A 21,191-nucleotide genomic window follows, 5' to 3' on the forward strand; every position below is an offset into this window, starting at 1 on the left:
TACTGGACATGTGCAGGCAATGTCTTTTTGTTCTTCTCAAAGAGCTTGTTGCTGCTTCCACCTTCTGGGTCCTTCATCTTTGTCTTTTAAGCTCAGTCAGGAACTCCATGTCCATCCATGCTGGACTTCTGCCATACTTGCTCAACTTCCTGTACTGTGGACAGATATCTGTGTGCATTTTGGGGTATTTAGATTCTAAAGCTCTCTGAAGATTATTTATTTATTTATTTATTTATTCAATAGCAATTAATATAACAGAACAGACTGGGGCCAGAGTGCATTACTACAGTTCCCCTGCAAGACCTCTACTTTTTTAAGAATTGATTGCTCCCTTTCCTGGAGAAAAATCTGGCTCTGCATATATACATACTAAGTCTTTGATGAAAAAACCTCCCCAAGCTCACTGCAGTGCAATTGTTTGTTACTAAAGTGGTGACATCATCCTGGTTAAAGAACTATAGACCAACAGCAAACAATAAAATTTTCCTTTGTAAAGTCAAGTTTCTGCAACAAGTCTCTAATGCATAGAGAAATACAAGTCAACTTTTCCTGTCATAACAGTAGAGTGAATAAGTTTCCTGGGAATGCAACAGGATAGGGTTGTTCTCCTCATACTTCAAACTTCTTATACCTTCTTCATATAATTTTATTTCTTCCCTACTTCCAAAGTTGAGAGATGACTGAAGGGACAATGGCAAAAAAATAAGCCTATAGCATACAAAATCTTCACCCTATCCAATTTGGCTCTTCAAGTAAGTACTAGAATTGCAGCAATTCAGCAATTATTATTATTTTTTTTCCCAACACTGTCCACAGTGTTGGATCAGATACAGCTGACATTCAACCGCCTATTCCTGAGATATAACAAGGACACTTCCCCCCCCACACCCCAACATTTTTTTTTTTCAAATCAATGGGGAGAGATCACAGAATTACAGAATTGCTGAGGTTGGAAGGGAACTCTCAAAATCATGTGCGCAAGCAGGGTCACATAAAGCAGGTTGTCCAGGACCAGCCATGTCCTGCTGTGTTTTGAGTATTCCCAAGTTGTAGATTCCAGAACCCCTCTGGGCAATCTCCTGAGGCATTCAACAACCACCACAGCAAAAAAGTGTTTTCTACTTACCAGAGATCCACCTTTTGAACTCCTGTGGAGAGAGTCCCAATGTTTTATTCCCTTCTTTGACAGCACAGAAAAAAAGGAGAAAAAGAATATTAGTTCTGTCATTAAAACAGTATTCTTATTCTTTCCCTTTTGGGAGGACACATTTGGATTTTATAAAAAATGATAATCACAGTGGAAGAACATGCTCCTTGTTTGCATAATAGCTTACAGTTTTCAGTGTCTAAAATATTTTGCCATGAAGTAAGGGTACACATCAGTTTCAAGTTCAGAGTTTAAAACAGATCACTGTATATAGCAGGTTACCTTGGCTATAAGCTCTAGGGCAACCTTTTTTTGAAAACAGGCACTCAACAGTCTTGATGATAAGAATCAAGGGACAAGGAGACCATGTATGAAAGACCTTGACTCACAGGAGGAGGGAAGGCTTGTTACTTGGAGTATAAATGAAATTTATTTTAGATAGGCACACCTGAATTCTCAGTTTTATGTGCTTTTTTCCTAAGTTGCTGACACTTGAGTTCCTGATGAGTGTAACGCCAGGTTTCCGCATGAGGAGTAGAGATTGTTTCCAGTAAGAAATTAGTCTGGTAGATAAGGACACAGTTCTGCTTGATTTCTGTCTGAAGACTGCCTAAAATCAGACGTCCCATTTGGTGGCTGCTCTAACCACGGATCTGTTAGGCAGAAGATAGTTGCTATCATGATCAGCTATGCCATTAACAAAATACTTAATGAATCTCTTAAAAAATGGTAGGAAACAATATTTTCTGAGCTGATAGTTGGATCCACAGCTGGATTTTGAAAAATATAGTGATTAACTACATTAGGTGATTTCACTCCCAGTGGTAGGCAGATTTAGGTTTTGTAAAACTGTATCTTAAACCAATTATCTGTTTCTATTCTACAGAGAAAAATTATAATTGGCTTCTGATGATGAGTATTACCAGTCCACGTCTAGTCATGATTCAGTAACTGAGTGAGTGTTCAAACTTAAGGAGAGATTTATGTGCATAAAAAGTTCTAGTATAGAACATTCCCATGGTGGTAGTTGAAATGTCACACAAAAAAGTTGATAAATGGGTGAGAGGGATAATCACAGAATTCCCACAGATGAAAGATATTGAAGAGTAAGACTATAAAGACGATATTAGGAGAATAAAAAATATACCTGTGTTAGAATACGTAAAAAAGAGAAAAGAGAACATTGCAAACCTTCCCTGGTTATAGATGCTTTTGAAACTTGAAGAGACTCCAGTGCACAAAGGAGAAAGTTCAGACTTATACAGCTTCAGCAGACATTTAGTAAACAACTGTGCAGAGGCTTTGCACCTCTTTAATGGCCCTGACAAATTGTTTCCAGCTCCTGTGATATAAATGAGATTGATGTGATGAAGAAGGAAAGAATGCATGCTGTCTGCTGGCATTTTGCTGGTCTGAATCAAGATATTAGCACTGTGGGAAAAAAAAAAAAAAAAAAAAGGCTGTGTGCCGTGGAATACTTTGACATGATTTTTGAGAAATTAGGCTAATTTTCTGTTGACTCTGCAGTTTATAATATTTAGAAATGCAACACAGTCCCAGACAAGTACATTTTGAAAGATGGATAACATCTGCTTTGAACTTGCTAGATGCTGCAAAATAGACTATAGGCAGAAAACACAAGTGTTTAATAACATCCTCTTTCCTTGGCAGGATTATTTCCATTGCTGAAAGCATGCTCTAGTTGCAGATAAAGTACATGGCACTGGTATCCTCTTTGAATTGTTTTGAAATTTAAGAGGAGACTCCAGTAACAAATAAAAGTTGAAGTTGTGTTGCATGGATGAAAATTGAATAGAATACAACTTTTAGTGGCTTGGCTCGATCATTTGTAGCTTTATGCTTAAAAACAACTTTCAGGAGAAACATGCAAAAGGAAAAAGAATAAATAATAACTTCTCAAACGTATCAACAGCAAGAATCCTAACAAAGAGTTTATGTGATGAAGAAATAATGCAGATTTAAATGGTGTGCCTGCATCTGGAACACTGCATACAGTTCTGGCCACTCCAGCTATGAAAGGTCACAGTAGGGTAAGAAGGAAGTGCAAACAAGAGTGACAAGAGCAACTGAAACATTAGGTAAACTAAAGACACTTTTTCTAGGTTAGAAAAACAAAATTGTAAGAAGGAAATCTGTGATTAAACATTAATGGCACAGGGATGATGAATCCTTGATCATTGTTAAGTGGCTCCCAGTCTAATCTGATTAACAGCTGTCTCAATACAAACAGGAAATCCTTTTGTTATAATCTGTGATTAAATGTAGGATATTGCCATCATATGTTGTGAATGCCAGAAATACAAGTGTGTTCAAGATGAGACAAGACATAATCATGACTCTTTAGGTACTGCTAAACATGATGCAAACTCCAAATGTACTATCCAATTCAGGAGGTTCCTAAATACCAGACTTCCAGAAAGTGGGTAGGTATGAGTGAGAAGTCACTCTTTAACTGCTTTCATCTCACATTGATTCCTGAAGCATCTGAAACATTCACTGCAGGCCAAGTCTAAGATGTGATGTGAGGCCAGGTACATCTCTGAGCTGTGCTGGGGGTCTGGTGCTCAGTGCATACTAGAGTCATGGGCATTTTTGACTTGCAGTGGAGGGAACACCTCTAATGAAGAATCAACTTCCAAAAGGAGAAGTAAGTAGCAATGTTGCCAAACACTTCTTTGGAATAAGTGAAATTCTTGACTGGAAAGTAACAATATAAGTAAGATACTGCAGACACAACAAGAACATGTGGTGAGGGAGAAAAATCAAGGACCACAAAGCCAATGGCTTTTTGATCAGAAATCAATGAAAGTAGGGAAAGTTACAAGGGTAACTGTGCACACTGAGCAATTTATAATTAAATGCAAATGGAAGAGACCAAAGCAGCCAAATCACCACATTCTGTGGCTTGACTGAAAGACATTTGTGAAAGCTGTCACAGAAGGTCCTTGTCTGAGAGAAATAAAAATAAAACTGTGTAGAGTTGGCATTCAGGGATTGCGGTAGGTAAGAAAGTCTTGAAGTTTGGGTCCTTCTCCTTGTAAGCAAAAAGAATGAATTCTCTAAGAAGTGAGATAAACACACAGTCATTACATGTAATGAACTGGAGATCATAGAAGAAAAACCACTAGTTTTTCCAAGATTAAAACAGAATAAAATCATGACATTTTTGCTCAGAACAGTGGTCTGATGAGGCTAGCCCTAACAGTTAGTCTTTTATAGCAGAAAGATGATACAGGAAATAGTGAGATAGTTCTCTGTTGAGTATCTGCTCCCCCAGCATAATAAAAACAGGCAACATTTTTTTAAACTTAGCTTTAATTAGGTTAGTGGGAAATAAGATGACTTGAAAAACATTGCAGATAAGACACAGAAGAGAGAAATAAACCAATACTTTCCACATGCAAAGATCTGAAAGCTAGTCTTAGTATAAATTATCCAAGTTTTATAAACTTGGATACATCAGGATCAAATAATATTACTTGTAGCTCATGACTCTGTACAGACCAAGCTTATTTTGCTCTAGTGGGAGGTGTCCCTGCCCATGGCAGGGGAGTTGGAATTAGGTGATCTTTAAGGCCCCTTCCAACCCAAACCATTCTATGATTCTATTTTGTGTTAGTGATAAGTCAGTAAAATAAGGAATCTGCATCCAAGCAGTGCTCCTCTGGTACCAAACCTGTGCTTATGCAGAGGTTTCCATCTGCAGGTGCCCTGAAATCCTTACAGCTTACTTTCTGAATTTGTGTACAATGCTTAGGCAGCTATCTAAGCAGCCAGATTTTTATGCTGGCCTCATCACTGGAAAAAAAAAATGATCTCACATGCTGAGACTTTTAACTAGGGAGTTCAGCTACTCACTGCTCCCCATCTTATCAGCGAAAGACATGCACATTAACTGGTTGATCCAGATTTTGAATCACCCCGAGGAAAGTCATGCTGTCCCTATTGATTGCACAGGGAGTAAAGGAAACCTGCACTTTTCACCTGAGCTCTGGAGGATGCCTAGAGCTCAGCAGGACAAATCAAGTCCTGCGGACATGGCAACCTTTAGAAAGGGATTCATCTGCCTATGCAGAAGCACTGGAGCCATTGGAAATGTCCTTGCACATCCAAAGTGTCCTACACAGGTTTCATGGTATACAATGGCTGCTCTGGAGCTGGAGTGGATGCCAGGCAGGACACCCATGGATACCTCAGATGGCTTGAGATGCCTGAATCCTTCCCAGCAGGAGACGCCTGGCTGTTAGCAATGACAGAAAAAAGTTAGAAATAATTTTGACAGTGACATCCTGACAGGGCAGGCTAGCATGAAACAGGTCTCCAAGGAAGTAAAACCCTGCCTCCCCTTGAGATCTCATAAAGCACATAGTGGTGGTATCTGTTGTCTCTTTCAGTCTCCACGGTGGAGTTTCATACCAGAAATGCTGCCATAGATATATTTTTGTCATTCCTGGAGATGAGCTTCCAGCTGGCAAACTGCATTCAGCCATTTTTAATTAGGGAGGGTCAGGCTGGCTGTTAGGAAAAGGTTCTTCACAGAGAGGGTGGCTGGGCACCTGAGCAGGCTCCCCAGGGACCTGATCACGGCAGTGAGTCTGCTGGAGTTCAAGAAGTGTTTGGGCTATGCTCTCAGACATGTGGTCTGATTTTGGGATGGTCCTGTGTGGAGCCAGGAGTTGGACTCGAAGGTCCTTGTGGGTCCCCTCCAACTCCTGATATTCTATGTTTCTATGTTACATGTACGCCAATTCTACTTTTGATATGGATCCTTGTACATATAGCCACTGCAACTAGGTTTATATGTAATGCACCTAACAGTGAAGAATAAACATGATTTTACATTTAGAACCAGTGAATCAGAAATTTTTCTGGTGACATTAGCTTTGTTTTGCAGTACTCTTTCTGGAGCATTCCAGAAATACTGGCCTGGCAACCAGCAGGGACAATCCATCGGTGTAGGAGAGCTGCTCCATGTGATTTGTGTTTGCATGACTGTATGGAGACCAGAAGTTATTTATAAAAGGGATACTGGAAACATGCACACCAACTTGCAGGCTGGCTATTGATCCTCTGCATGTTCTGATCAATAAAGACAGGCTGTACTTTGTTTTGCAGCTCATTGTAAAATGAATTAAAATTGAGGGAAGAAGGACATCTTGGGCTTTCAATGGATGCAGTTGATTTTCCTATGTTGTATGATTAGTCATCAATCAAAAGTTTAATTCTTACTTTACAACAGGCTCTAACAAATCCTCACATGGAACACTGCAAAGCTCGCTATGGTGTGCAGCATTTCATAAAGACATAACTCATGTAATGAAAGGAGTAGTCCTTCCATTAAATTTTCTTTGCTTCAAGATTTAAAATTTTAGCTGTGTGTCTGTGCATGTATGTGTATAGTGATCACATGTGGAGACATACCCAGGCATTTCTATTGCAAGACTCAATGGGAGAGGTGCCTGGTAAGATCACTACAAACTGTCTTGACTGCATTTATTTTCCATGTGTTTTTCTCCATTGCCTGAGCGTTTCTCCAGGCTTATGTGGTCTGATGTTTTCACTTTTTTTTTTTTTTTTTTTTCAAAGACTATCCTTGGCAGGTGGCACGCAGACAGGTCTGTAACAAAATCAGGCCCACAGAAGCAATCACCAGGCTCAGCTCTCAGGAAAGCAAAGCCTTGTTATAAAAAAAAACATCCAAATCCTAAAAAGTTTTTCCAGGTACACCTCTTCCTTCTGCCAATGACAGAAATCTGCCAAGCGCCTGCATTCCTCTTGATGTTCAAATCCTGAGGGGACGGACCCAATCTTGGTGAAAGCCAAGGGGATGACCAGGCTCGGGGGGGTTGTGTGGATTTTTTTGGGGGGTGCTGCTCTCGGCCCCGGGGTTTTATGGATTTGTGTGTGTGGGGGGTGCTCTCCCCCTGCTCAGCACAGCCTCCGGGGTTAATTTCAACCAAACCCGGGACAGGCAGAGCCTGGACACCCGCTAGGCCGCGCTCCTCGCCCGGCGGCAGCACCACCGCCAGGGCCGAGCGAGCTGCAGGCGCTGCCATAGCAACACCGCTCACCGCCACCCGGCAGGGGGCGAGGAAGCACCGAGGACATGGCGCCGTGAGGGGACGGGGAGGGGACGAAGCCGCCGGCGAGCCGGGACCGGCCTCGTCCCCTCCCCGTCCCCTCACGGTGACAGCTCCGCGGCGACCCGCGGGGAGGGTCTCTCTCAGGGAGCCAAGGGAGTAGTTGTACCTCCCAACCTCCCTCGTTCCGCTTTCCAAACATTATTTATTTATTTATTAATTTATTTATTTTTTACACGTTCTCCTCCAGCTTTTACATCAGCTGTCCTCACCTGACTGCACTGCATCAGCCCAGTTTGCATGGAGGTTACTGGTTTCATACCACAGCTGGTGGTGGTAGGAAGGGCAGCCGGTGCTGGGCTCCCTGTGTTTGCACTCTGCCATCAGGAAGCCCCTACAGCTCATGCTGACTCTCACAGCTCCCACGTGCTGTGTTTTTTATGCATCTCCCCTTATTTTACTGAATGTTTTTATATTTCCTCCATGCAGTCTGTGAGATGCTTTAGGGGTGCTTTCTGAGGGGCTCACGGTGATGAATCTCCACTCTTACAAGTGACCACACTGAATTCTCCACAACTGATACACTGCAGGCACCCAGTGCTAAACAGTAAAATAGAAAATAAAAGTGTAGTTGCACTGGATATCTCCACTGTGTTCAAACTGTGGTAACCAAAGTTGCGAAGGCACCTTCCTAGGGTACGTCCACAGGATGGCATGGGGACAGCTGTTGTGGTCTTCTGGATGGGCAACAGGTCTTTAGGGCAAATGCTGGAGTGACTGGGAAGAAATTCATGGTTCTCTGTAGGCAATCTGACAGATAAAATGGGGAAAAAGCAACAACAAAACAAACTACCCCCCAAAAAACAAACAAAACAAAACAAAACAAAACAAAAACACCACACACACAGAGAAAGAAAAAACACCAGAAGAAAACAATAAAGTTACCCCAAACTTTCCAAGAGCCCAAGTAGAACCCCTGGACAAGCCAGGCAGTCCAATAACCTCAATGTTCATCTCATTGACCCTCTGCCACTCATTGTGGCGATGGCCATTGTAGACAGTCCTGAAACTTACCCATGAGTTATGAGCTGAGCAAAATGACACAAGAAAGATTCAGACAAACAGTTCTAGACATCTTCTTACCATTCAGTCCATTTATACAGGCCAGGAAGTGTAGAGGGAACATACTCTGTATGTCAGGCACCAAGAGAGCCAAGCATGTCCATTTGTCAGCCCACATCTCAGATGTGGAATATGCAACAGCCAAGTGGAGACTCCATGTCCAAGCACCAGTAAGCAGTGTCAAGGGAAAGCTCTTCTTTTTACTTAGGGTGCTTAAGCCTAATTTATTTTATTTATTTATTTTATTTATTATTTATTATTTTTATATTATCTTTTTTATTATCTTTATTTATTTTCTTATTTATTTTATTTAGGGTGCTTAAGCCTCATTTTTGCAGGATGGGTGTTGTTTTAGTGTGGATTAAGCATATCGCCTACCCAAATACAGTACGCATCTGGTTTGACATAGTGGGACCAGAGCTGATGCAAGCTTCAAAGAAAGAAGATGCAAAGAATGAAGGCAAAGATAATTCAAACTAGGGAATGGTTTCTGTATGGGAGCAAATAGTACTTGAAGGTGTGCTAAGTTCACAGATGACACTAAATTGGGAAGAGCTGTTGACTCCCTAGATGGTAGAGAGGCTTTGCAGAGAGATCTTGACAAATTAGAGGGCTGGGCGATCACCAACCATGTGAAGTTGAGCAAAAGCCAGGATGGGTACGTTTGGCAGTGGCTTAATGCCTCTTGTGCATAACTTTTCTCATGCCTGGGTGCATGAGATACATCTCTTCCCCTTGTGCACTGGGTTTTCATGGAAAAGTATTACATGGTGTTTCCTAGGTGGGTGGTACAGCACACTGTGACCAGGTCAGAGCAGCTGGCAGACCATATGTTCAGGGGCCACCATATGTTCATGTATCAGTGCAGAGGGAGAAGCTGACCCCCTCTCCCTGCTCAGGCCTCTTTCCCTAGACACCATGTACGAAACATAGGTCCCTGTTTCCGTGTTCCAGTTCGAGCCTGCCTTCAATGCTGGAAGACAGCAGCTGGTGCAAAGAGCAGCACAGTGTGGGTGTGCAGAACAGTTGGTGTGCTTGGATCTCTGCGTGCTGACCACATGGCCAAGCCTGCAGGAGAACACTGTCCAGATGCTGCCAACTGCAGCTGTGTCAGGGTTTGGTCAAGCCTCTTGATGGCACTTCTCAGAGTCACCTTTGTTTCTGGTGTGTCTGACTGTGCAATTTCCCATAAACTGACACATGGACATGTTATTCTGAGACAGCAGTCTCTGAATCTTCATCAGCGTTACAGTACAGCTCAGGCTGCCAGCTCTGGGCTTATGCAAAAGCTCCTGTACGTTTACAAGAGCTAGGAATTTAGGAAGCAGCTAATATGTTCTTTCCGCCTTTGAATGGCAAATCAGGAAGCAGTTTAATTGTCAATGCAAACAGAGGTCACTTTTAGGAAGTTGTCTCATAACTGCTGTGAATATGGCAATTATGAATTTATAAATGGACACAAGAAAACATTTTCTTAATGAAATAATTTCTTCCTGTCTTCTTTTTCTATTTTCCCCTTATCCGTCCAGATTGTAATTTACTTTCATATTTTCTTTCAACAATCAGTTCACAGCAAACTTCTGACAGAGCTGTTAAAACGAACCAGGGATTAGGAAACCATGATATACAGGGAAATAGAGCAGTTCTTTCCAGGTCTCAGCTGTTTTGAGGCACATAGCTGCAGATAAAAATGTCAATAACATCAATTAATTTTCTACAATGAACAGGTATGAAATAGAAGATTTTTTTTTTCTTCTGCATTTTTGGTAAGCAAAAGGAAATACAAGCTATGAAATTGAGAACTCTGACATGAAAGTTTTTAAAAATAAGGGTTCATTTTGTATGTTTTCTGCCTATGACAGTAGATACCATTTTATGTTTCAAGCTATTTTTACCTCATAATATTCAATAAAGTCCTGCATTATAGCAAGACTACGTATATTGCAAACCTTCCTAGTGCTCTGATTTAATTGTGATCCGACTACATAGACTGATAGTCCACGCAGAGAAATAAATAGAACAGATCTGAGCAGACCACAGCACCAAAGCTGAAAAGGTCCAAGTAATATAAAAGAATATTTTGACACAAAGAATGTGAGATATTACAGTTTTAATAACTTTTTTTCTTGATAGAAAATTGCAATTAAGAAGAAAAGGCATACTCTATTTTTTGGGGGTGAAATATTTGAAGTAATCCAGCTATCTAATTGTTCAGACTTTTTTGTTCAGTTTTGCTTTATGTCCATTTGCTAATGTCTTTTTAGATGCTTAAATGATTTCCCCCACTTCCTTTCTGTCCGTTTTAATTAATAATTAGAAGGCAGAAGCAGAAATAACTCCTTCATTCTAATGAAAATGAATGAGTGATTAATGCTTATCATTTTTAACCACCTTCTACTTAGAGGTTTTTCAAAAGAATTTCGAGTCTGACCTACTGCACAAAATACTGCTTTTGCCACGGTGTATAACAAGCAATCACTGACTGCTGACAAGCTGGGTAGGTCTGGGGGCGGCTTTGTTGTCGGGCTTGGCTTTGTGAGGGAGTGTCCTCCATGGGGCGTGGACCCTTCCAGCAGGACAGTTCCCTATGGTCTGTCCAGACCCACACAGTAATGATGGGCATGTTGGGGTAAAATATGCTTAATCCACCTCCAAATATATGTGAGAGAGATGCTTGAGTCCTTTTATTTATAACCTTTCTAGTTTGGCTTTTTTTTTTTTTTTGGTAAATCAGTGTGGGCTTAATCATCTGCATGTCTTTATCATTTTATCATCTTCTCAAGAAACTTCTTTTCCTTCAGAGGTTTCTCTTTGAAACAAAATCATCACATACGGTCCAGTCTCGCCACCCTTGAAGAGCTGTTGGACAAGCCTGCATGCAGATGCTGAGCATCAGTGCATGGAGACTGAAAGGCTGATGACTGAAGGCTGATGCATCCTTGCAGGGTTAGGTATGACAGGGATTATTACTGCAGTGCTGTGTGCACCACTGTCTGCTACAGACATTGCTCCTGAGCAGGGATGCTCCCTTGGAGGACTCACTGCTAGGATTCCAGGATGAAGATACAAGGTGTGGGGACGCTGCACAAGGAATTTGCCCTCCCTGGCTGCCTGGGGGCTTGTTCCTTCTCCCTGAGCTCCTCCACAGCTGTAGGAAATGGGAATGTTTCTTTTGCTCTTTGGATCCTCTTCTGCACCCATGCAAAAGCTGAATGAGGAGGTGCCAGTGTATACAGTCTGGCTGCCCCTACAAACTGTCAAGGTCCCAGTGGTAGAGCAGACAAACTGAGATTTTGAGGACTTTAAAGCAAAGGATAATCTCTAAACCAACTGAAAGGAGTAAAGATCAGTAACCTAATCCCATCCCTAATCCCAAGTGAAAGATGAATGTCTGGGTAGAAGTTGATAAGTATGTGTAAGAACTAGGGAGAGATCTGCTTCCAGGTTGTCCACTGGATTAGATCAAGTAAATTCAAGACGTAAAAGCAATCCATTCCTAACCATAGTAGGATTTTAAAATGAAATTGAAAACGTAAAACCCAGAGGAACAGGAAAAACACTAATTCAATTTAGATTTTATCTATGTAAATCCCCAGTAAGTCTGTATTTTTTTCCTCAGTGATAGCTCTTTTTTTTTTTTTTTTTTTCAAATGAGAAGTTTTCTCAGAAGTGTTCTCAGTTAGTCTGTCTTAACTCCTTTTAGCGTCATTCCCATTAGTCTGTGATTATGGAGAGGTTTTAAGGCAATTTTGTGTTGGTGTGACAGGAAGGATTCTACTAATTTATTTTCCCATGCAATATTTTCTTATTATAGTCATCACAGGAAGAGGCAACACAACAAGTCAAAGAGGCTTTATAAAGCCATCTCCACTGATTCATTTTGTTTCTCAGCAGTGTCCCCAGCACTCTGATAGGACAGCACAGGTGTGGGATGGGACATGGGGTGGAAGCTCTGTGAAGGAAGGTTTGTCTCTGGCTGGAAAAGCTACCACCTCTGCTGTGGTGGGCATAGTAACACCTGCAGCATTTTCAAGCCTGGCAAAACATCATAATTTGTGTGCAAAATCTGAAGATATCAAGCCAGGATAGTAGGGGGAACAGTCTCAGTTGACAGGAAATTAATACCTAAATTCAAGTTACATTTTTTAAAGGAAAAAAAGGAATAGCTTTAGGCCTTGTTTTCCATACCACTAAGAAAACTGGAGATGGATATGAAATGTACTGGAAGTGAAAGATAAATAAACACTAAAAAAGAGCTAGTTCAAAAACCTTGTCTATTTATTTTCCTATAAATACAGGTGGAAATTTCATCATGTTGCCTCAGTTTAATTTCTGTGACAAATGTTATTTAACCATAGAAAATAGTCAAAGCCTGAGGCCAAATGCACTCAATATGTAACTCCTTCATTTACAGATATAAAAATTCCTTGGAGAGATCTATAAATAACACTTTTTATGTTATTGTCTTGAGACAAAATGGCTATAATTTTAGATTTTAATATATCCTACTTGCTGTTAATTTCTCTGATTGAGCTAAGATTTTCTCTTCACCTTTAATGCAGAACAAAAGGAAAAAAAAATAAAAAGAGAAAGAGGGGGAGTAAGTGTATGATGTGCTAACTCTTAAGTGTTTTTACTGTATTGCAGTTGCAGCCCAAAGCTCCTAAAAGGAAATGGAAACTTGAGTGAAATCAGGAGATTAAACACAGCCAGAGAGGCAGCTTTTTGGGCGTCCTTTGGGCTCTGACAGATGAAGGTAGGTACCTGGGGAGACACACATTCCTTTCATTGGTACATCTATATGGGGAATGTGGGGACACCTGAACTTCCCTTATCTGAGCCCTGGAATGGGTGGATCTTCCCTCTGCACACCCAGGGCCCTACCGGTGCCTCCTGCAGTTTGGACACCCTGACCTAAAGTACCTGCACGTTACCTTAATTAAATGCTTACCAGAATCAGAGCTGAAGTCTCAGTTTAGGACTCAAGATTAGACAATCAAGCTAAAGATTTTTTAGGTGAAATCTTTAATTAAATTTAGTATTTAATATATTGGTGCAAGACATTCCCTTGAATTGCATTTATAGAGTGTATTTCTGCTTTTTATAAAGTGAAACCTTTTTATCTTCTTCCTTGAAGTACTATTGAGTTGAATTAGCTGTGATTAAGTTCCTTCACTGAAGTAGGTGTAGAACAATTTTAAACCTAGAAAGCCATATATTTCTGTTGCCTTTGAAAAATGTATATGACAAACTTTGATTTGGTGAGTTGTGGATAACTTTTAAAGTGAGAAAAGCCTCAGGTTAATTTATTTTCTGGGCTGCAAAGAAAGAACATTTAAAAGGACAGGAAAATTCCGCAGTGAATTCACAGATAATCAAATACAGTTTTATTGACTAGTTGGTGCTGTTCATTATAACATCTCTGTCTTTTCCTACATCACTACTTACAAAGTTACTGAGGACAGCCACTGTATTTATGACTACATGAATAGATGTAATTAATGCCATCAGCAGCAGAAGTATTTGCGATTATTTACAAACTTGCTTTTTCAATGAAGGAAGCGCTCAAATTCTAGATTCAACTTTTTCAGAAGCCAGCTACAAGTGAGGAAAGCTTGCAAATATGCATCACTGCATCAAACTGAGTATGTACCATTTCTGATTAGAATTACTGGAAAAAATTCTAGGTTGACAGAGACATAGGTGTGTTTTGCTTAGTATTCATTGTCCTTTGAGAAAAAAAAAAATGCCTTAAATCAGTCCCTGTTGCATATTGTGCCATCAGTTCGTGCAGGTTCACCATGCATTGAGAGTCAGAACCTTCCCCTGGCTTTCCTGGTGATCCTGAAAGCATGCCCCTGGTCTCGAGTTCCCAGCAGCTCCAGTAGTTCCAGTACCTAAATTAGGTAGCTCTTTAGTTGATGGTTTTATTTTTCAGATTGTGCTGAAAGTGCTAACTTTTTCCAGGCATGGTGGAGCAAGCCCAGTTACTTAAAGGAAGAAGACTCCTATATTTCTCCTCAGTCTCCTTTTCTTAAGAAAATTCCTGGAGATGTAGTGATGCATGCTTATGAGCTCTCATCTCACCGGACATTCCTGAAAACTTGTAATTATGGACAAATGGATCTGAACCATGCAGCTCTTCTTCTGAAAGTCCTCTTGGGAAAGAGAGAGAAACAAACAAACAAACAAACAAACAAAACATTAAATGTGCTTTCTTCCTGAATGGAAAAGTAGAGACCCTTGCAGTACACTGTGGTGTGTAAAGACTTTTATTTTATTTTTTTTATTTCATTTTTGAAAGAGAACTTTCAAAAACATTTTAATGGAGAGTAGATTTTTTTTTTTTTTTTGTAGCTCATAATGGTCAGTATTATTCTGAAATCAGGTCTGCTATAGATATATGTGATTATTATTGTGGATAGCTAGGCAGACCTCAGTGGATCCATTTGCACCAGGTATATTTATAAATTGTATAAGGCTTTTTTGTAGAGTTTGATTGGTAGAAATTTTCCGGTTCGTTAGATTAAAAAAAAAAAAAAAAAAAAGGCAATGTAAACTTTTCAGGGCAGTTCTACGAAGTATCTGTCATTTGAGTCTTTTATGGCTGTGAGCATAATGAATTGATTAAATCCTTGAGGTAACAATATATCTCCTTGTTTCTTATTTTGCACATCTATGCAACTATTTTCTCCAGAAATACTGAAAGCATTTTAAGGTGTTTGCTTCTTAGCTGAACTTCTGTACATTGTTCCTGGAGAAATGAAAAATAATTTATTTTACAGCTGTGGAAATGAATAAGTAAATTTAGTGGAACTGGTCAGAAGTTTCCTGACCAACATTTTTCTTTTGTAAAATACCATTCCTTGAAGCTACTGGAAGCTTGTTTGCTGTCTCAGTTTCTGTTTATTTGTGAGTTTTTCGTGTGGAGCCTTCAGCAGCTCTTCAGAAGCTTTCAGTCCCACAGGAAACCTGAAAATCTCTGCCAGCATGTGGAGTGGGAGCCACTGTTAGGCATAGAGGAAACTGGCTGTTGTTTAAGAGGTAGCAAAAGCACAGCAGTAGCAAGATGGCCCTGCATGTACTCTTCTGCTCCAGGAAAATTAGCTGTACCCAGTAGCACTTGGCTGAGTGTTGTGACCAAACAAAAGCCCATCTCTTTTATAAAGGGTAGAAAGGAAGAAAAACTGTTGGTGATTTGTTGGCAGAAAACAGGTGCAAAGGGCAGGAGGAGGAGCAGAGGTGGTTGAGGAGAGGAGTGAGTAGAAGGTAGAGATGGAGAGAGGTGGAGGATGAGGCAGACCAGGCTACAGGCACCACCAGCCTTAAAGAATTAAGAAGGTGAGGTCAAGAAGTTTGAATCTGTTGCAAAAGTGGAGAGGATGCCAGTGCATGAAGGCAGGAGAAGAATTTTTTATAGCTGTGGTTAGATAGGAGCAAAAAAGAAACAAACAAATTTTGTTTCTGAAATCAAAGCTTAGCTGCCAAGCATGCATTGCCATGAAGATGGCTAAGCAAAACAGTAGTGTCACACACTGTGAGTTAAGTGACACCATGTTATGCTTTTTTTACATATGCTTTGTACATATGCTGCAATTTTGAAAATTACTGAGGCTGGGAAAATATTCCTTATGAGTTCTTATTTGACTTTGCACACACGGGATGGAGTTCCCTGACATTGTCATTTTTCCCTGAGGGGTCGTTCTGCCCTGTCCACCAGATCTATGCCTGCAGTAAATAAAAGCTTTTATTTGTTCACTAATTTACTTGAACAAAACCTGTCATCAGATCCCAGAACTCCCCAGACAGAAGGATGACGTGAACAGAGGATCCTGTTAAAGATTTCCCAGCTAACAGTGATTTGCCTAAATGCCAGCGATACCTTGAAGATACTTACTCCTTATGTGTTTCATTCTTAATTCACATAAATAATGCATCCTGATGGAAGGATTGGTGAAACAGAACAATTGTGAGGTTCATTTCTCCATTTGACTATTCAAATGTTATAGGAAAAAAACAGAAGATTTGTTTTCAGAACTCACCTGAAAAGAAGCAGAGCTGATGCATGAAAACCGGAATGCCATTACACATGAGCTCCAGCAGAGGAAGCTTTTGGTGTACTAACAGCAGTTCTAAAATGGCAAAAAAGCAGGTAGTTTTTAATGTTAAAAGTCATTAATGCAAAGATTTTATGAAGTATTCCTACAGATATGCACACACACTTCTTTATACAGGTATGCAAGAGTGTGTACGGAGGTAAATAACTTTTTCCAATGATCAAAGATTGGGTAATTTATAGAGCAAAGCACTTTAAAACATGTGTGCCTGACTAAATGTTCATGATGTGATCACATATTCTCCTTACAGAGGTACACTTCTTCATTTGGTGCACAAGATGGACTGTGTTACACTGGCCAGTATTTATTTTACTTTATTTTATTTTATTTTATTTTATTTTATTTTATTTTATTTTATTTTATTTTATTTTATTTTATTTTATTTTATTTTATTTTATTTTATTTTATTTTATTTTATTTTACTTTTATTTTATTTTTTATTTTATTTTATTTTATTTTATTTTACATTTTATTTTATTTTATTTTATTTTATTTTATTTTATTTTATTTTATTTTATTTTATTTTATTTTATTTTATTTTATTTTATTATTTTCATTGTTCAAGCTATGACCTAGCCCTTTATTTACTATAGGCTTCTCTGAAAATAAAACTAATCCTTTCCTTGTGGTGTTTCTATGGCAATCATTGTGTGGAGTACAAGGCTTACTAACATACTAATTTATTTTCACAAAAAGCACTGTGAGATGAAGGACTGTTTTTAACCCCGTTGTGCATCTTGGGAACTGAGGCACACAGCAATATCTACTAAATATGGAGACTTTTCAAAATATGCTTCATATTATACAACACAGATGGAAAGGCTCGGTACCTCAGAAAAATTGACCCTGGGGCTGCTTGTCAAGTATCCAGAAAACGAGAAAGTTGCCATTTAGCTACCACTTGTGAAAAATCTTATAGTATATCAGGAGGAAGGGTTGTTGAACGTGGGGGTGGAAAGTGGGAGAACTTGAATATTTCACCTTCTTCTGTGTGAGACTGGGAGTCACAGCTTGAAATCATATCCCCGACTTGGGTGCTTTCATTGTGTTTTAACTGTAGAAAACTAGCTCTTACTTCGTTTTCTCAGTGGCAGGTGCTTTTTATGGGGTGACTCAAGTGATTAGAGAGCTCCTGAAAAGAGGCTTCACTCTCCAGCCTGAGAGCTGGTGTTTTCCACTACCTTGGTGCATACACAAATGATTAGGTTTGATGATATACCCAAAGGCAACATGTTATACTTCATTAAGGCTTTTGTTTCAGTTTGAACTCATTCATCCTATAGTGTGTTCCTGCTTTGAATATCTGCTGCATATGGCAGTGATAATAATAATAAGGATTGTCATCCTCCAGTTGTGCCCTGTGTAAGTCTGTGTACCTGGGAAAGTGGGTGGCCACTATTGCCAGATGTAAAAGATCACATGCAGTCCAGAAGTATGGTAAATCAGGCAATGGAGACCAGACAAGACATGTGAGTGGTCCTCCTTTATGGTGGACATAAAGTGAAATGGGAAAGTGTAGGAGAGGTGATTGTAGAAGTCCCAAATAAATTTATGATGCATTTGTTTATTCATACTGGATTATGCTTCATTGAAGAGAATACTTGCAATAAAAATGTGGAATGGCAAAGGGATTTCTGTAGAAGATGAGAGGAGTACAGTTTCCTCTAGACCAAGCCTCTCAGCAAGACTATGACAAGCCACATAGCTTCCAAGCAAGTGCTAGAAATGAGTACAGCCGTAAGATGAGCTGGGACACGGTAGTCACTGAAGAAAGAAACGTCATGTAACATTTCACTGATATAAGAAATTCTTTGTACAGAGAGACAGGATCTTAGCATAATGGGCTGCCTTTAATAGGCTTGGAGCAGGAATGCAAAAGAGGATTCTTTATCTTAATCTGGATTCTTTATCTTAATCTAAAGATAAATGATTTATGTGAACTGCTTCAGCTTTGTGATACCACGTGTAACATAGATGGATGGCGTATTCACATGTACTCAGTCTAGGAATGATTCTGCTGACTTGTTGCTTTAATAATGTTCACTAACATGTAGTTCATTACATCTTGAATGGGATAAAGGGATCCTGCTGTGAGGGTCTTTGTCCTCTTCATATCAGTAAATTGTTGCAGGGATGCAATTGTTTACCTCTGTTTTCTGTGCAATGTTGGGTACTTCTCTGTTCAACCCAAATCAACCCAAGCTACTGCAGTCAATAATAAGCATCTCTAAGCATGGATGAGACCATTCAGGAGCACTGTGGGATAGATTCAGAGACAGTGGCTGCCCAGGATCTTATAGTTCCAAGTTGGTTATGGCCCCACATCATCACCACATACAGCAGGAGCATGAACCCTTGTCAGACCTTTGATGATTAACTCTGTTAACGTGAGCCTTGCCATTTAAATAGTTTTGGGAACAACTTTGTACATCATTTGATTACTTTTCTGTTGCTGCATAATGGGACAACATAGACAATATTCGGTGGGGCCAGACAGTATTTAGTTTTTGGTTGCATCCTGTATGGGTGATTTCACTCAGCCTGGTAACGTATTTGAAGGAAGAGCTGTGATAAGCATACATGTAAACTTGAATTTGGTGTTTGTTCAGCTGAATTAGCCCAATTGAGAATGAAATACCTACTCCTTGTGTAAGAATCTAAGTCATTTCTTGTAAGGACAGGGTACCAAGTCCCCAGTAAATGCATCGGTAGCACTTTTAGACCAGGGAGATATTCAATGAGGTGGTATTGAGTAGTTTCCATGAAAATAAACTTGAGATCCAGACTTTATCCTGCCTAACATTGGGATGCAAAGTAGGTGGAGCAAACATCTGAGACTATCCTGTGCTGGATAGATCTGCTGTAACGATTTGCTTGTGTGTGCTGTGGAAGTACACATGGCATGATTAACTTTGTTGGTTTTACAGCAGTTTAACTCTAAACTCTTATTGTTTCTGCTGCAGCCTTCTTATGGTGTGAGTAAGAGAAGTAAATAATAATTAGGAGTGTTACCTTTTGCTTACTTATTCTTACTGTAAAAGGAGGTTAAAGAAGGGATGGTTATAAATCTCATAGAAATTGGGAGAGGAGATCAACCCTTAGAGTTTTTACTGGCTAAGCTGCTAAAGGTTTAAGAAAGTTTTACTGGCCCTCTGGGAGTTGTAGGATTTGATTACTGGTAATGTCTTGAGATTTTTTTTTGTGCTCTGATGAAATTTAATGTTCTTTCCAACAGCATCTGTTGTATTCACCTGTGGTTTACTTATATTTTGCTTTACAAGGTCACATTCACAAGATTGTCCTAAACACTTCTCTTGAGAAACCCTGATGATCTCACACTTTTATAAATTTTACTTAACCAATGAACCATATTGGATTGACCATTTTCCTGTTTCATCATAATTATGAAAAACTGCACTTGTGAATTTGGTCAATGCCTTAATGAGGCTCAATTTCTTGATAAGTAGTTCCTGAATATATTGAATTAGTACTGCAGAGCTTTACTTTCACTTACTGACGAGAGTAGCAAGAGTGTAATTTTATGAAGACTGATACCCAGTAAACTGGGCAATTTCTGACTCTGTATAATAATAACTATTCTGATTTATGGTGAATTACTTTAAGATTTATACAAGCAGCATGCTTTCTTTTGTTTCCTCTGAGAAGAGTAGCTACACATAAGGCTGTAAGCAACACACAGAAGCTACACTATACACATAAAATATAAGAAGCTGACAATAGTCTTCCTGTCCCAAATAAGAAAAGACTGATGTTAGAACAGCAAACATATTAGCTGTTAGTATCTAATACTATTTTTAAATGCTACTTTTTTGGTTTCTTGTGTTAGAATGGGAGATTATAATGCAGAAGAAAAATCAATGAATCAAACTACTAAGTCATTGTTACTGAATTATACTGGGAATACTATTCATGGTCTGTTGGCACTTATATAGCCCTCCTTGCCAGGAAAACATCTGAATGCCTTGGAGTTGTTAATATATTTCCCCTATACCTTTAAAACAGAGGAATGCTGTTGTCTACAGTTTAGAAATTGGGAAGTTGAACCCCAAAATAAATAAATAAATAAATAAAGATATTTGGTAAGCTTAACTTTCTAATTTTCTCTTAAATATCTGCTCTTAGTATCATCTATTGGATATCTGTGAAGAATATCCAACAAACTAGAGCCAAACAACTAGGAAATCAGTTTTGGGAAATGAAGCATTTTGACCATGGCCCTTAGTGATTCACCTACCATTTCATTAGGAACTTCTGGTAATGACAAGAAATCAGGATTTTTTTTCTTTTTTTCCAGACTCACCATTATTTACTGTTATTTCACCGTTATTTCACCATTATTTTACCATTATTTCACTCATTTACCACTGGATCATCAGACCAAATTTTACCCCAAAGAGTGGGAGATATGCAATTTAGTTAAATCCTAGCTCCTCATTCAGCTTACTGGCAGATTTTGGATATTATGCATATATTTAAATAAAAAGGTCCTTCCATGCATGCTGAAAGTGATGCAAAATTGTGCTTGGAGGCTGAGCTCCTGTGTGAATTCTCAGAGTTGTAAGACAGACTGAGCCTGTAGCCATTCATTCAACAGAGAGAAATGGAAATTATAGAAAGCTCCAAGAAGGCCTAATACATTCAAATAAGCTCCAATTAGAACTTATTATCATAAAAATGTGAGTT

At 39.4% G+C, this 21,191-nt stretch overlaps 1 long non-coding RNA gene across 1 annotated transcript; it reads left to right on the top strand.

Annotated features, from left to right (window-relative positions):
• Nucleotides 1-10,203: 10,203 nt before the first annotated feature.
• LOC106034142 (uncharacterized) lies at nucleotides 10,204-16,032 on the top strand. Its single transcript, XR_001205825.3, has 3 exons — nucleotides 10,204-11,321; nucleotides 13,018-13,126; nucleotides 14,338-16,032. It is a non-coding gene; the product is annotated as an uncharacterized lncRNA (long non-coding RNA).
• Nucleotides 16,033-21,191: the final 5,159 nt, after the last annotated feature.

This window comes from Anser cygnoides, chromosome 1 (assembly GCF_040182565.1).
Source record: "Anser cygnoides isolate HZ-2024a breed goose chromosome 1, Taihu_goose_T2T_genome, whole genome shotgun sequence".
NCBI lineage: Eukaryota > Metazoa > Chordata > Aves > Anseriformes > Anatidae > Anser > Anser cygnoides.